The sequence below is a fragment of the Bombus vancouverensis genome, chromosome 6 (assembly GCF_051014615.1).
Source record: "Bombus vancouverensis nearcticus chromosome 6, iyBomVanc1_principal, whole genome shotgun sequence".
In the NCBI taxonomy this organism is placed as follows: domain Eukaryota; kingdom Metazoa; phylum Arthropoda; class Insecta; order Hymenoptera; family Apidae; genus Bombus; species Bombus vancouverensis.
The window spans coordinates 12,594,390-12,611,519 of record NC_134916.1 but is presented as its reverse complement, the minus strand read 5'-3'; the positions used below and the strand labels follow the sequence as shown (position 1 = coordinate 12,611,519).

General features: G+C 37.9%; 1 protein-coding gene across 1 annotated transcript in view; it reads left to right on the top strand.

Annotated features, from left to right (window-relative positions):
- The window catches only part of LOC143302782 (uncharacterized), a 42,223-nt gene that overhangs the window by 3,539 nt on the left and 21,554 nt on the right, over positions 1-17,130 (top strand). The window lies entirely within an intron of this gene.

The window sequence follows — 17,130 nt, the reverse complement described above, 5'->3', positions numbered from 1 at the left end:
AGTGGCACGAAGTCGAATAACATTACAACATTTTTTTCTAAATCGAAACCACAAATTCAAAGCGACGAATAGAAAGTATTGAGTAATTGACGAAAGAAAATAAAATTAATTCAATTTAGATCCATATCACTAACAGCGTTACTTCCTATTGATCCTATACGACAGTCCTATACAGTTCTTATACAGATCCTATACAGTTTGTATCATTCTTCTCATAGAATATCACTGCGGAATAGAAGCTTCGAAACTCGATGTTAGCTCTCGAACAAAGCACATACATTTGTAGTAAAAGGAAGAAGGAAGAAAAATAGAAATCGTGTGAAACGAAATGCGTGGAAACAGGCAGCGGGTAGAAATGGAGAGAACAGTGGAGGGTCGTGTGTACGGGGTACCGATTTGGACCGCTAGATGCATATAAATCAGCATAAATTGTACTGTAGAATTTCGTAGTCGACTCGCGTCGTTCTGTGCGTTGTAGGCTTCGCGTTTAACCGACGTGTATACGCGGTCTGCACGAACGAGCGTGATGCGTCTTGCTAGAGGGAAAACTCGACCGTTCTCGTGACGGTTCGCGTGGGATTTGCTTTGTCCGCCTGCTTTGTCCGCATTACGAAGGTGGCAAAGGTTTTTTTCCCAGCCTCGAAAACGAAATTGTTGCTTATGAAACAGCGGAAGGTGCGCCGCCCCACCGTAGATAGAATACAATTGCCCTTCTCTCTTTATTCTCTCCTTGCTTTCTCCACGTTTCTTTCTCCCTCTCTTTTTGCCTGTCGTTTTTCTCTCCTGGAAAAAAAGAATAATTCAGCCGCGTTTGCATTTTACTCAGGGTCCGTTCTGTAACTGCCACTCCCGTGCGAATGGAATTTATTTAAATCCCGTAGATCCCACGGAAACTAGATTTCCTAAGGTCCTGTGTCGTACCCACTGATTTCGTGGCCTGATAAGTCTTCGGGGAATGTTAGACCGCGAGCTACTTTACGTTTAAGGAAGAATTCATTTTCGGAGCCAAGAAACAAGGGACGGTTCGTTTAAGTTACTTGGACGTTCTTTCTCTCTCTCTCTCTCTCTCTCGCTCTCTCTTTGGATGAATCAGAGATTGCGAAGATGCTCGTTTGACCTCGTAGATCTAGAGACCTCGGTCGAACTGCATAAAGGACGTTCGTTCTATTTCCTCCCGTCCATTTGGTAGTAAAACCTTCATGCAAAATACTCGTACTTTGGATTTTATATTCTGGAATCGAGTTTACGTCGATGAAGCGGCGAGATCTGTGTTGGAGATGCTCCTTCGGGAAGGCCTTTGATATTTCATCGTTCGGGGTTGAACAGAGTTTTGCGTGAAATTCCTCGTTTTCGTATTATTCGACGCTTCGTTCGCCATCGAAGTTGTATAACTGTGTAGCAGCTTTCGATAGCTAAAATAAATTCTGGAATTACGCAACCGACTGTAATCCTTTAATCTTTTTACTTTGTTATTCATTCGCGTGTAAAGCAGAGATTTACGGAATATTATTTATACGCGGTGTAAATATTTCGTTTTGTTAAATATTTAACATTACCCTGCGAGTATACGTATTAGGTTCAATAGGTAGTCGTTTCCAGTTAGTTTAAATAACATCCAACGAAATATTGAGAAGCGTATCTATAGCGTCTATAGCCAGCAGTTTATAATTGCCTTTCTATAATATCGAGAATGGACAAATTAATCTAAAAACTTGTCCTGTTTAAATCGATATTTCTCCGTTACGTTGCAAATAGACAGTGTGTAACATCCCGAAGCTTCGATGGTTGTTTATCACGTTGGAAATAGAAAAGTATCCGAACGTCAATTACACGTGGCACGTTCGATCGCCACGAGATTCATTGAATTCGTGTCGGCTACACGCGAAGGAGACGAATTTGATGGAAATTGCAGGGGAGAGTGAGGCTAGCCAGCGGCACGATGGAAATTTACGAGGCACAGCCTCGTTCCGGAAGCCTCGTAATTCTTGGAATCTGTTTCAAGAACGATGGCCGATCTCCAGCTTTCTGGGGCTCGACCCATAAAATCGACGTGTGATTTTTATTCCCAAATTCATGCTTCGGAAACAGTGACATATCTTTTTCTCTCCTTTTACTGATTTTTTTCATCACTTAAAAAGAGCTTTCGAAGGAAATTAATCGGTTAATGTTGCCACAGGTGAAATTTTGCGCAACAGTACGTTCTTCTTATTTTAGAAACCAACTAGAACAAAGAACGATGGAATGTCTATGAAGCAAAGATGAAAAAGTTACCGTTTGCATGGTTGTAAATGACATTACGATACTATTATTGCACTACGATAATATTAGAACGAGAGCTAAGCCTTAATAGTTACGGTGAAATAAAAATATTGTTGCAACGATTGCGTATCTTCGAGTACGAGGAGAACATACTTATTTGCAGAAATAAATGTACCAACGATTAATATTTTTGAAGTATAAAGTTATATAATTATGCAGTACATGTCTATTCATTGTAAGATCTCGAGAAAAATTTACTACTTGATTAACCCTTTCAGCGCTAGGACGTCTGATAGCGTGCGTTTATTATACTTATTACTATGAAACCTATGTCGGACCGAATAATTTTTCACTTCTACGATACACACGGGATATAATTTCTCATTGTTCATGTGAAATATAGCAAAAACATTTGAAATAATTATTAAAGGTTCCAAAATCGTTTAGTTGTCATTTGTATCATTCATTATTATAGACATTGGAATTAGCAAACTTCATTTTCCATATTTAAAATGTTAATCATGTTTTGGAATGTGTGTTAAGATATAGCATCGTATTACTAGAGATTTAAATTATGGCGGCGTTTGGTATTTCAGAGCCACAGAATAGTAATTAAGGGTTCAAGTTATTCAGCTTAGGAGGAACATTTAATAGACGCGCTTGAAATGTTCGACAATGCCAGTTTATCGTTATGTACCATGTACATAATTATACAAAGAGTCTGTTGAATACAGTTGCGTAGAGCATGCATTAAATCGGCTATTTGCGAAGTAATTATTCGCAGTATTTAGTTGCGTCGGCGATTTCGTCAACATAATTACAACACCGTTATAAATATTCATGTTCGTTTAATATTCATGAAACTTACAGCACGGAACGGTGGCACTCGATTAAAAGAATTCTTTTTCGATACAGTGTCAAAATTTCGTTTTGATATAAACACGTATAAACATCGTTACTCTGCATACGACAGTTTGGAAGGATAATTTAAAACATATACATTTTATATACTACGATAGTATTTGTACATTCATCACAGAAAATTTGTACGTCTATGTCATACATGTTATTTCGAAATTTCCTTCAACGACAGAGATGATCTCACTGAAAATTGACACTTGTCATTACAACGAATAATTCTCTGTTTAAATACTTTTGTGATTTCTGTAAAATATGCGTATACTCGCACTAAATAAATATTTATAATACATTTTCAAACTTTACTCGTGTAATCGTGATAATCCAGTCTCATAATAGCGTTAACCTCTTGCACTCCGAATTTTATTTCAATCTCGTTACCAGCAGCTTCCAACGCTTTTAAGTGTTCTATTTGAAATTTATTTTAACTAAAAAATAAGACAATTTAAATAAATAAAGGAAGAAATAAATTCACTTAAATATCAGTTTTATTCACACTATTGTTGTAATTTTTAAGTCTATGATATATCTTGAAACAATTTTCAGGATGCAATCCTGGTTTTCTTCCGCACGTTTCACAAAAAAAGAGGTGGGACTGAAAGAATGTCGAGTGGACTCGACAAAGAAGTTCCTGAGATAAAAACTGATGTCGAGTCACACTCGACGTAGGAGTGCAAAGGGTTAATGAAATCTCAAAATATTTCACATAAAATACGTCCACTCACGGTGTCTACGGGTACTCGAAAACTTTCGTAAGCCTGTGTATGTCGACCAGAAAATGTAAATAAACGTATATGTTAACGGGTACATTGTTCATCGAAGTCGAAGTTATATGGAGGACTGACAGGGAAGCGAGCTGTGAGACGCGCGCTAATTTCCATTAATCTTACCGAAGACAAGGGGAGATAATCGATAATATCGTTGGAATATCGAGTTCCAATCACAGGATCGTCGAGCGTGACTCCGACCACGTACCGTGTCGACAAGAACAAAGGTGCTCGTAATTTGTGCGAGTCATCAAGAGAAATCTATCACAACGAGGTCCGAAATACGACATCCTGTTGTATTTCTTGATGTTTCGGAGACGTTCGACGCGTGATCTCCTCGGATTCCTTGGTGTTTCGGTAAGAATATTTGACTTTTTGTTTTAAATCATCTGAAATTAAAATATCTCGTTTCGATGTAGGACAATCTTGGCCGTTTAGTCACTTGACATCATTAACATTCATGGACTTCAAAGTAGTTAGATTAGCGGATTAGTTAAACCTGAATAATTAGGTCTTTGGTCAGGTAAGCTGCACGTGAACGGAAATTATAATTTTGATGCTACGTTATGCTACTGTCACCACGTATATTTATACGAACTAAACTTTGTTAAAGGGAAAGACACAAATTTTTTTCTCTTTCTATCGAACCACTAAAACGACAGTAATCAAAATACAGATTAATCGTAAAATAAGATAGCTTCATAAAAACATGGATAGAAGAATAATTAGGTAGGAATATTGATAAAACACACTGATAAAACAGAGTTGAAACAGACGTTATTTAAAATATTTTAGAATTCATTCATCGCGTGTATGTCTCTATCAACTTAGAACTCAATTTATTTTGCTCTTTATAAGAAATAGTCTCTTTTTCAACAAAATTTCAAACATAACGCCTTTGATCGGTTACAGCACGAAATCTTAAATAATTATTTGCAATAAGTGTGGTTCACGGGTGTTATCATCGATCGCGAAAGTGGCAGTCAGCACAGTAGATTAGGCACGTTAGTGGTCAGACGTATCTCAATCACTGTACTTCTATACTAATTAAATAAAATAAGAGAGAAAATTCGGACACGATCGTTAATGGAGCAGGAAATTGGTTCAGAAGCATTGCAAATAACACAGAAGAAAATGTTATTAACGTGGAACGCGATGGTAGAAATTACGAATTCAACTGGCGACTGCAGAACTGCTATGCCCTTGTCGCTTTTAACTACATGTTTCTCGTTCCATGAAATTGATACGTTGTAGAGAGAAAAAAAAGAAACAAAAAAAAAAAAAAAGAAGAAAAGAAATTGAATACGTAGACGAGACAAGGAAAGGAGGAGGTAAGGAAATTAAGAAGGAAATTATTTCACGGAATGGCATAATGGCGTAGTAGCGCAGTAGCGCGCGCTCGTTCGTTAAAATTAAAGTGCCATTACGCACTAGGCAATCTGTTCGAGTATAAGGCATTACGCAATTTTAGCTGCTACACGCTATAGAGAAAAAAGGGAAGGCAACCATGCGACGGAACGTACTAACGTTTTCCACGGAAATCCGATTGCTCGCGTCTTTCGTGCAGGCAAATAAATAAGTCAATCTCTTGTCCGTTCGAATTTACTCGATTGTCTTCTGGTTTGTCACTATAAGCTTTGGTTTGTCACTATAAGAGCTCTTGGGAAATGTCAGTCATCGACACTTCCTTTCGAACTCGTAGCTCTCCTTTCATCCTGTATATCAGAACAGATACAATAGAATACAGTTAAGACTGATAACACGGAGTAAAGATATGTTATCAATGTATAACGGTCGTTAGTCATGCAAATCGTCGTTGAAGAATCACCGACCACAGCTGTGTGCGACGAAGTCGAAACGAGGATTTATTTTTCCACTGGCAAGGTATTTTTGGCCGTGGCGATGGTGGCGTGTCTCGAAGCATTAAATTTCGTGGAAATTGGGGCGATTTCTGTGTCACGGACCAGTCGTTTCCTTCTAGAAAACAAGGAGAAAGTATAATTGCTCGGGCTGCGATAATGGTAACGATGGCAACGAACACGGGAAGCTGGCTTGCACGAAATAACCAATGGTGAAACGTATCGCTTTAGATGGAAAAAATATTTCGATGATCATGGCGCTTTAATTACAGGCGTGCTCGATCGCGTTTCAATTAAACGGAAAATGGCTTCGAAGAGGTGCTCGTGACAAACGATACGAGAAACAAATGGCTACCAAACGATTGCCTCTTCTTATATTTTGTAGCACGCTTTCGCGAATTGAGTTTGCATTAGCGTTACGTAATCGCGTATGAAGGACGTTTATCGCGCGGCTGTGGAAAAATCCGGTGATTTATGTTCTAATGGCGAGTTCGGTCGTTCGTGACGTGGATGAGGGCGACGTTTTATTAAAAGTGCCCCGTTCTTTTTTTTTTTATTTTCTCCTTCCTTTTTTTCATCGTTGCAGCGTGTTCTCTTTTCTGTTGTCGGCTCAACGTGCGATATGGGAAACATTTCACATCCGGCTTTTATAAATTGAGATTGAAAGATTCATCTTTATCTGTATAATTATTTCAAGCTTGCGTCAAATGTATGCGGTTGTTCGTTTTCTTTTTTTTCTGTCGAGATTGACGATCGGTCGGATATAACAACAGCGTATATGTATAATCAGCTAATAAATACTCGTTGGCGCGTTTTACTTTGTCAGTCGTCCGGTAATAACAAGAACGTAGTGTATGCGATAATGCGATATTTTCGATATCTCGATAACTTTTACGTGCTCATCGCTTATTGCTTCTAGCGTACATACGTGTTTTTAATTACATTTTGCATTTACTATTCGTTTTCATTCTCGTCATATTAAATTGTGTCTCCTTCGCTAACACGTCATTTATCATCATCCTAGGAGGTAATAAATAATACATTTATATTTCAAGATAAAAACATATTTTATAAAAATGTATATTCTTTACCAAAAAAAAAAAAAAAAACTACGACAGTTCTATAACAATTACTTTTGGCGCCATTCAAGTCTATACAACATGTGTATCTTGTGGTATAAAAAATCTTTAATTTCACTTAAGAAAACGTCTGTTACATTGAAAACTCGGAAAATAATATTCATTTTTGCAACTAAATTTTAAACACTATTTAATCATTTGGTTATTTTGTTTGATACAAAATTGTAAAATTGTAAATGTAAAATCTACAATTCGTAATTTGTCAATTTACAGATATCAGTAATTGATAAATTATTGTGCAATAAAATTCTGAAAGAAAGAAAATCCTTACAATATTCATTAGTCTGAATCAGTTAATTTTAACTTTGTCCTGATACGATACATTATATAGGCAAGAGTAACATTCAAACAAATTCATGCTGAATGAAACGCAATATAAAAATGAATTACTCTCCGAATTACTCTACGACAATCCTCGAACCTCATAGAAAGCATTCCGTGGTTCGCATAATTCGCGAATCCAGCGATAATTGTCAGGAGCATGAGGAGAATTTCACAAAGAAGCCCATCACGCGAGAAATCGTATTAACTGTCGAAGTTGTCAGAGGTGGTGGGAAGTCGGTTGGCTCCGCTGCCATTGTTTCCAACACGCGGTCCTCGCCCGGTGAACTTCCGCGTCGCAGTGCCGACTTCCGTTTATCGACTCGTCGAGATTGAAATTCCCGATGTTCTTCTCGATTCAGGTATCTTCTTCCATCGGGGATCGCGACAAAGTTTTTGCGGTCAGATTCGAACGAATTGACTTCGATTCTGGAATCGAAGATTGAATTTTTTTGCTGACGTGATTCAGGGATCGAGGATTTCCCAAGCGTCGAAAGAAACTGAAAAATCTTGTTGTACGACTCAATTTATGTTCAAATGTTACTACAGCGACGTGAACACACCGAATTACGGAAATCAGTGACAAATTGGCAATTGGTTTACTACCAGTTTGTGTAGTTCAAAATCATCGAAAAACATAGAAAGATTCGTTTCAATCGATAAATATTCCAACGAATAGTATATTTGCAATAATTCATTTTATACAATTTTACGGACTATGTGTATACTGTGTATACATTCGCCACTTTAAATTTCTGCTAAATTCTTAAAAATCCGTCGTTTAATAATCAAACGTCAATAGGACGTAAAATACGAAAAATATTTTACAATAGGCGAAAATGGTAGTGACGAAGATGTTGAATTTGGTGTTAGGAAAAGACGATCTCCTGATTCTCGCCAAGTAATATACTCGTGTGTAATTAACTGTAGAACGGCACAACGAGGATGTTGTATAACCGGTGGAGTAAGTAGAAGCGGCGTCCTCGATGTTCCTAAAAATCCTGGAGGCTAGCCAAGCGAAGAGAAATCTAACGGTAGCAGGGGGTAGAAAGTGCAGTTTTGCGGCTTGCTCACCGCCCGTACTGCTAATGGAAACGTTCCACCCTCCATGGAATTTTCAGGGGAATCTTGCGGATTATCCGACGCTTTTTAATATTCTAGGATGTACGCTAATTTTAATAGAAAACGCCGGCGGCCGAAGGCGAGCAGCGGGCACGATTAAAACGTTCACCACCGCCGACAACTTTTCCTATCCTCCGTTGAAAATTTCGTCAGACGTTAGTCTCGATTTCCACGAGAGTCTTTCATCCTACACCGTGAAAATTCCGTGACATAGCAACAACTCGGCAAGAACTTTCGCATGACCACATTGGCCACATATATAAAACCGACGTGTTTCGAATTTTCACGATGTTATGTCATTTACCTGTGAGATATGGTCATTGTAATGTCATTTTCGGCGTAGGACTACAAGGTAGAAAGGGCAGTAAAGAACCGAGAAGAAGAAAGAAAGGAAATATATGTAAAAAGAAGGTGAGGAGGAACAAAGAACTGGAAGATCAGGAAGAGTGGAATAAGAATTGAGCATAAAACGAAAGGAGAAGAGCAATTTTTAGCGGACAAAGAAGAAAAGGTGGGAAGATATGGAAGGGAAGATACAGAATACTTGGAAACAGGGAATGATGGGAGGAGGAATGAAAGAAAAGGTAGGAAGGATAAGAAAAAAGAAATAAAAAGACTGGAAGGGAAAGAGTTGAAAGAAAGAATAGGCGAGAGAGGAGAGAACTGGAATGAGAATAAAAAAAAGCAAAAGACGAGAGAGAGAAAATAGAGATAGGTTGTAAAGAAAGGCGGGAGGGAAGGACAAATGGAATAAGATTTCAATCTGTTTTCCATAATTCAACTAAGAGTTTTAATTGTAAATGCACCTTATCTCGTCTAAGCTTCTTACCAAAATTTCTAACTTATAGCCTTGTCTTCGTTTAACAGTCAAGAGGGACTTAAATTTTGTTTGTCTGTAAGATTACATTGCACTTAAAATACAGTATACGTTAAATCTTCTCTTTACTTGATGTAAATAAATTGTAAAATTATTCTGATAAAGTGAAGAATGAACAGTATGATAGTGTATATATTGGCTGTCAAATACAGATTTGTTCGTTCATTCTATCAATACCATGCTAAATGTGTCAACGAGAGAGAAAATATTTCCAATAGCATTTCGACTATATGCATACATTGACCATATATTTTTTATCGATTCCAATATACCCAACAAAATTTCCCGCATGTTCCAAAATTCGTAAAAAAAAAAAAAGAGAAATCACAATAATAAATATTCGATAACGAAAAAATCCAAGCAAAACGGATATCAAACACAGAACAGCCGATCGAGAAAAGCAGGGAAAAAATCGCGGCAAACTTTCCACTCCCGCACTAAGCGGGTCTTATCGCCGCAGAACGGTGGATCTCAAGTTGGAAGCGTTCGAGAGTAAAAACCGTAGTCTCAAGCTCATGCTCCTCGCGAAGGGAGAGTTTTGTTTCGCGGAACAAAACGCGGTACGCGAGAGCGCTTAATGGAAGTTCCGGATACGATCCATTACAGATATTCAGCAAACTCCAACGACTCAGAGTAGAAGAAGAAAGAGAAAGGGGTATGAGAGAGTGAGAGAGAGAGAGAGAGAGAGAGAGAGAGAGAAAGTGAGAGAGGGCGATTGAAACTGGGTTACGATCAACGAAACGATAAATCTCGAGACAGAATGTTACTCGTCTCCAAGGAATCGAAGATCTCGCGGACGAAGGGCAGTCGAATCGAAGAAAGATAGAAGGCCAAGGAGAATCGAGATTCGCGGAACACGCGACGCGCGAAAACTTGGCAAAGTTTGAAAAAGTTGCGCCAGTACCCTGGAGAAATTTTTGTCGCGGGTCGATCGTAGTTCATCCGTGAAATCTTGCTCGCGAGAAGGAGCTCGGTAAACAGATAAATCAGTGACTGTATGGCGCCTCGGTTCACGCTGATTTTGCAGTTTCCGCCCCGCTTCAGGCTTTCTGTTATGCCGTGTCTTTCATGGTTGATGAATGTCGAAACACGCGCGCGTTGCTTCTGCTGGAATAATTAATTTCGACCTGATTCTGGTCGTGAATCTGAAACGCAGTGGAAGGAGAATGTATCCGCGAGAGGCGAGGTAGTTAGAACGTATTTGAGAAGCGTAGAAAAAGTTTGTGGGATGTCGGTGAACGTGTAAAAAGTGGTGTGGGCGAGGAACGTCTGTACCCAGGTTGCAGGAAGGTGTAAAAGAGATCAAAAGCGGAATTAAAAAGTTTGGAGCATCGCGGAACGTAAAGGGACGCATAATCATTCTAACTTCTAGTAGTTTGTTCTGTTGTAGACAGACAAGTTGGTAGCATCTCTTTTTGCTGTTTTATTCGCGAGCTCGTTTACGGGTTAATAGGGAGAAGAAACGCGTGAAATTGCGAACACTGTGCGCGTATAGCGTGTATAGAGTGGCGATAAATTTTACGCGAAATATGTATCGTTCACTTCTAAATTAGTATCATTATGCTATGCAATGAAATTTTTAGAAGATTGTGATGGATATTCAAATAAATATCTATCTGGCATACTGTAAATATTAAACATTTAGATTTGTTGTTTACAAGCTTCATTTTATTTAGTGTCTCTTACATTAAAGAACACGTATGCCGCGAATAAAAGAACGCATTTATTTTTTACAAATAAACCCGTACAAAAGTTGGAACAGGCAGAAGGAATTAAAAAAATCCCTTTAGATTCAGATAAACGTAGTATCTGCCGATTAATTAATCACGAGCGATTGAAAACAGCGCACCATGGTGGGAACCGAGTTAAAATCAGATCGCAGAAACGGGATTGATCCGAGTTAAAATCAGATCGCAGAACGGGATTGAACGCGAAGAATGACGGCTAAGACAAATACCGTGTGTCAGAGTATGTTTCGAAAAACGGCGAATGAAGAACCAGAAAAAAAGAAAAGAAGCAAAAGAGAAGAAGTATGACGTAGAAATGATTTCCAACGAATCGAAGACGGTAACAGGAGCTGAAGTGGTTGCGGTTTCCAGCACCGGTATCCGCTGTACCACGGATCTTTGCTATTAGGTCTGACCAGCGTCGACCGTTTCCACTGGCCGACACAACAGCGGTCCCTTTACTGCCGCGCGGAGGCGACGAAGAAAATAGACAGGGAAGGAAATCGAACGAAAGGTAGAACACGTTCGTCCTGGATAATCCTTGGGATTTATTTGAGCAGTACTTTTTCGTTAAGCCAACTGTATACGAAAGACCGAGACGGAAATGGCAGAATAGAGGTGGACGTAGTCTTAAAGGAGAGAAGAACGCACAGTGGACTCGAGGGAGTCACATTTTTGCCATTTCACACGTGAGGCCACCTCGCGTTGGACTACCGTGTGTTCACCACGTGGTATCGGTTTTCAGATTCGCGAAAGCACGGTCGTATTTTATTCGTGCTGGTCGCTTTACTACCGCGAACGGAAATAGAACGTAAACCGGAGCCATAGCCGGGGCATTAAGGGGAGACATTCTCGTTCGTTTTAGCCTGTCGACGTGGACATTCGCGTAGAGAAAGGCCTCGCGTTACACGTTAGATTTCCGAGGATGATTAATCACATCTAGTCGACGAACGTTTTTGCTCCATCTCTTCGTTGGCTTCACTCTACAAGGTAGATCTTCGATGAAGAAGAGAAATTCCGTGGGATATGGGTCAGTGGGTCGTCCCGATAAAATTCGTACTGGACAAGCTCGGCTTCGACTCCGAGTATTTTTACGACAGGCCGAGGTTTTCCGAAATCCTGGCACGAATCCAGTGCGGGGAATAAAATCCTGGCCGGCTAATCGGGAGAAAAATTTCCTTGGAGGGGAGGGCAACATTTTTTCTCAGCTGGTCGGCCTAATAAATTTTACAACGTGCCCGCAAGCCTGCAGCCATTCAATTAATTACCGCGATCCCGTTTTATCGTCGGATCCCATACGGCGTATGGGGGGATAGAATACCGCAAGATCCTTGTTCGACTTAATTAATTAAAACGATCGGTCCTTCTCTCGTGTTTGGGAAAAACATTATGTTAACGAACAAGATTTTGAATTGTGATGTTTGTAATGGTCTCGCGGTTGAAATACTGGAATTTTAAATTGGCTAGCTCTATTCATCTTTCTTTTTGTACTACTCATCCCCCATTACACTTTAATCTACATGTACATTGATTTACCGACAGTTCTACCAACGATCCTGTTACGACAGTTTCTTTCTCCGTTTCAAGTTTTACGAACCATGTCGCAATTTATACGCGGCAACCATAAACACACTAGTAATATAAATTATCCATCTCTTAAATAACAGTTATACGTATTAGGTTGTCCGAAAAGTTCCTTTCGTTTTAGAAGGAAATAATAGATGCACAACGTTTGTTCTTTTATATTATTTTATTGAATTATGGAACATACTAAATGCATCATACACAATTCAATAAAATGATATAGAACAAAAAATGTGTATCTAGTGTTCCCTTATAAAACGAAAGTTTTTACGTGTTGCAGTTTAATAAAATTCTGGCGGCGACATTAAAAGGTATAACAAAATAATGAAAAAATGTAATCGTCGCGTAGTTGTTAAATATTTTTCAATATTTCCCTCAACTTCACCAGTCGACTTCACAAATTCGATTATCCCATAGTCGTGTTAATCCTGAAATTTCTTTAATCTATATCTCTAATTAATATAAGTGGCTGTAAAATATTTCATTTCTCCTTATTTTTACTAGAAAATATAAATTTTTCCATGACGTTTTATTATTTTAACTAAACAGCTTAAGTTAAGAATGCCATTTTCCGTGTAGAATTTCTGCATTTTAATTTGAAATTATATTGTTATAATACTAATGCATCGTATTAATATGAAAAAATAATAACACGAAAAACACGTGTATTTACGAATCCAGAGTGAAATATGATATCATAGAATAAACGAAAGGTAATGAAGGTTTATGAGAATTAGACATTTAATTGACTCAATTAAGTTCAAGAGACGTAGCAGAGAAGAACGTTCTGCTCGTTTCCGACGATTCCACGAGCTGTTTGATGCGAGTACACACGAAATACGTAGATACCCGAGATTTACGAGGCTGTTGCGACGCATTTTCGCGACAGTTTTCGCGCGCAATTTGACATACTACCAACGTGAAAGCTAGCTCGAGGGACAAGCCTCGTAAAAAAGTTTTTAGCGACGTATCATTCAGCTTGCAATGTATTTGGATTCTTTCGATACTTTTATTTCTTCTGTTTACTTGCTTGTCGTGCATTTCGTAAATCTTTCGTATATATTCGAAAACATAGATCTTCCAATAACGTGGCTACGATCGATGGAGATTAATGGTATCAGGATATCGATGGATCTCGTAGAAAATATGAAGCTTAAGGAGTCGTTAAATGCTTAAATTCACATGCAAATTAAACGCCACTAAAGTGTCTCGTACATATCGTTTCATAATTCGAACATTAAATATCAAGTGAAACTCGTTCGATTCGAAAACACACCTGTAGAATTCTCGAGACTATTTTTCAATCGCTTCACACGTCATAATAGTGGATGAACAAAGGTTCTCATCTCTCTTTATCAGTATTATTTCTTCATGGCGTGCTGAAAGGTATGCAATAAGTGGGAGTCACGCTGATATGCAAAAGAAGAATCGCTACGACCTTTGTATTTCGTTGAAGTGGTCGGGGAAATGCGCGTGCCATTGTTTCTAACGCGACGAATATTCCACTATTTCCATTGTCTGGCTTGCTGCTCGAGGACGATACCGATGAATTCGCTGGCATAAACTCGAAGCACCGCATTTTCTTGGCTACACGTCGAACGTGTCACCAAAAAGATCTTCGTGCGCTTAAAAAGCCTGCGTTGCATAGAATGCAAAGAGCGAACTTTCTCGACGTGCTTCTCATGTATTCGAATTCCAGGTAGATTTTTGAGAAACGAAGCGTAAAAGAACTTTAGGAATCTTTTATGGGAGTTAATGTACATCGATTTCTATTAATATTAGAACATTATATACATTACGATATCCGGATATTATTGCACTATATATTTGTTTATAATAGTGTTATCGAAGTAATTGCTTTTCAATACGTTAAAATACCTATCGCGATTAATAGAAACATAACAGTTTGTTTATTTAATGCAGATAATTATTCGTACAATAACCGGAAAATTAAATAGTGGCAACATTGAAGATTAAAGTACATTTTCGGAATTATTATTGATGTTATATGTAATTAGATTTTGGTTTAGTTTTGTATCTCCGGGAATTTGTAAATATTTGCAGAAAGTTTAGAATTCGTGAAATAAAAAGATATGTAATATTCCTAAAATAAAATATTTGTTATAACATTTAATGGGTGAAACGAATTCCCTTCAGGAATGGAATTACAGGCCATCAAAATACGAGTTTGATATTTGTACCAAAAGAATGAAAAATTGAAAACAATATATCTAGCAGAAATATTTTTGTTCGTATATTTTACAAAAAATCATTCAAATCCCCCGAAAAACAATATCGTAAATCTATAAAATTTACAATTACAATTTTATCAATTTCGCTATCAATTGATTATTTTAACCACTTTAATAATTCTATAGCAATAACCGTATTCATAAAAACATAAATTTACATCTACATTTGTTACGTAGTCACAGCTTTCGATTTCACATGCGGAGAAACGTTCATAGAAAAAGGTATCGTCACTTTGCAAAAAGTTTCCCCATAAGTACCATTATGTTTATACCTAGAATATCGATGGTGTTAGAGACGATTAAACCGCTCGTATAGTTAGCTCGATCTTGATACCGTGCGAATATTTGCCACTGGTCTGATTTTATGTTCGAATAGAGCTTCGATTTCGAAAATCTTTATTGCCTGTAATACCGAGGAATTATGATCAGTTTCTCATGTAAATTCTTTTAATATCCCTTTCGACTGTTTTACGAGTCGTAATGGGCGGAATGTTGCGGCGAAGGGAAGTAACCTCTTCTTCGACCTCTGTAAATCGACCTTGGAAACTTGGCCACGTAGATAAGGCCAATCTCACACTGTGGTCTTTGAATCCAGCCACGAAATGGCCATTTTTGGTGTCCGCGTAAGCACGTACGGAATACTCGCGTATTTTACGACCGACGTGTTTATATTGCTTCTACGTGGACCGATCTTCGTGTATTACGATAAATGATAGATTCTATCATATTTTCTAGCATCGCATCATTTTCGCACGGTCAAATTTTATACTAGATTCTCGTGAAAGATCGAGTGTATACTATAGAAATTTTTGAAGTAAAGTAATATCACTATATTTCCTAACAAAATTTCAATAATACCTTTCAAGATAATATTTGATTCTTTCGAAACTCTCGTTGATTCCCAAATCAGATTGTTACACTAACTTTCCAACGAATATAACTATTGAGAATTGTGGATCTTAATTGCCGAAATAAAAGTAAAGGAACACTAAGGTTACACTTAGAATTCATATTAAAATAGTTTTAGATTTATTTAATAAACGATTTGCAGGATCTTCGTCGATATACATTTGCACGCGTCTCAGTACTTTCTTTGTCTCGCCATTTTCCATAACACATTACTCCACACACTCATATTCACATACGTGTGTAATTACTACGCGGCCAGTCTACTCTAGCACACAAAATTATACATATCTCAATAATAACAACGTAAAAAAATGCTAAACATTTTTATCAACATAGTGCCATGATCTCTTGTTATCAAAATTTCTTGAAACTGCAGTGGATAGCTGGTTAGCTACACGGTTTCAATTTGCTTTCAAAATTGTAACGAAAATTGTAACGATTAAGCGTGATCGTGGCACACGATGACCGAAAATCATTGCAAAATATTAGCGGAAGAACACTTACGTTTAATCCATAAATTAAAGTCGAAGTTTCGTAAATCGTACGGTGAAATGTAGTTGGCAAGAAGAGACAGGAAGACGAGGCAATGCGAGAATCGTGACGTGAACGTGGCGCTTTTGGTTTCCACCGAGCACGTATTCTCTTTGCTCGCGTCTACCAACATATTTATGCGTTTTCAGCGTTTCCACGCGTCTGCATAAACTATGTCGCCCACGCTTCTTTCCGTCACCGCGTACCCATAAACCGTTCTCCGTTCCTGTATCCATCGACGAACGTCCTGCGATTCTTTCGTGCGAGTTTCTCTGTTTCTCGTGTATCTACAACGCACGAAGAACGAGCGGCTGTTCTTTGTCGGGAAATAAGCGGAAAGTGTAGAGCGAAATTTTTAATTAATTTTTTTACAAAGGAAGCTTTTGCGCGAGAATAAAATAAAATCCTTGTTTTTTCTCAGTATCCTTTTATAACAAGTCAATTTTCTACTATGTACCACACAGCTGATACATTATTTATATCTTTATTCTGTCTTTTATATTCCGCTGACAAAGAATATACAATACTGTATGCAAGTTTTAGACTATTTATCAAATAGAAATGTTTAATTTCCATGAATGAATATAGAGATTTTCATTTGAATAATGTTGATTCTACATTTATTGTCGTTTCTTAAGAATCTTCCAATTCAAAGATTATTGGCAATTTGTCTTAAGGAAATTTGATTTCTATCGAATGACTCTTCTGTTATTCTGATCGTAGTACTTTCAAACAGTTTATTTCTATTTTCGATTAATTTCATTTACATGATTTTGTTAGCGCAGTTTTTCCATGAATCGCCAAAATACATAATATGTATATGAAATAGAAAAGAAAATCACGTTGGTCAGAGAAGCGTGGGGGA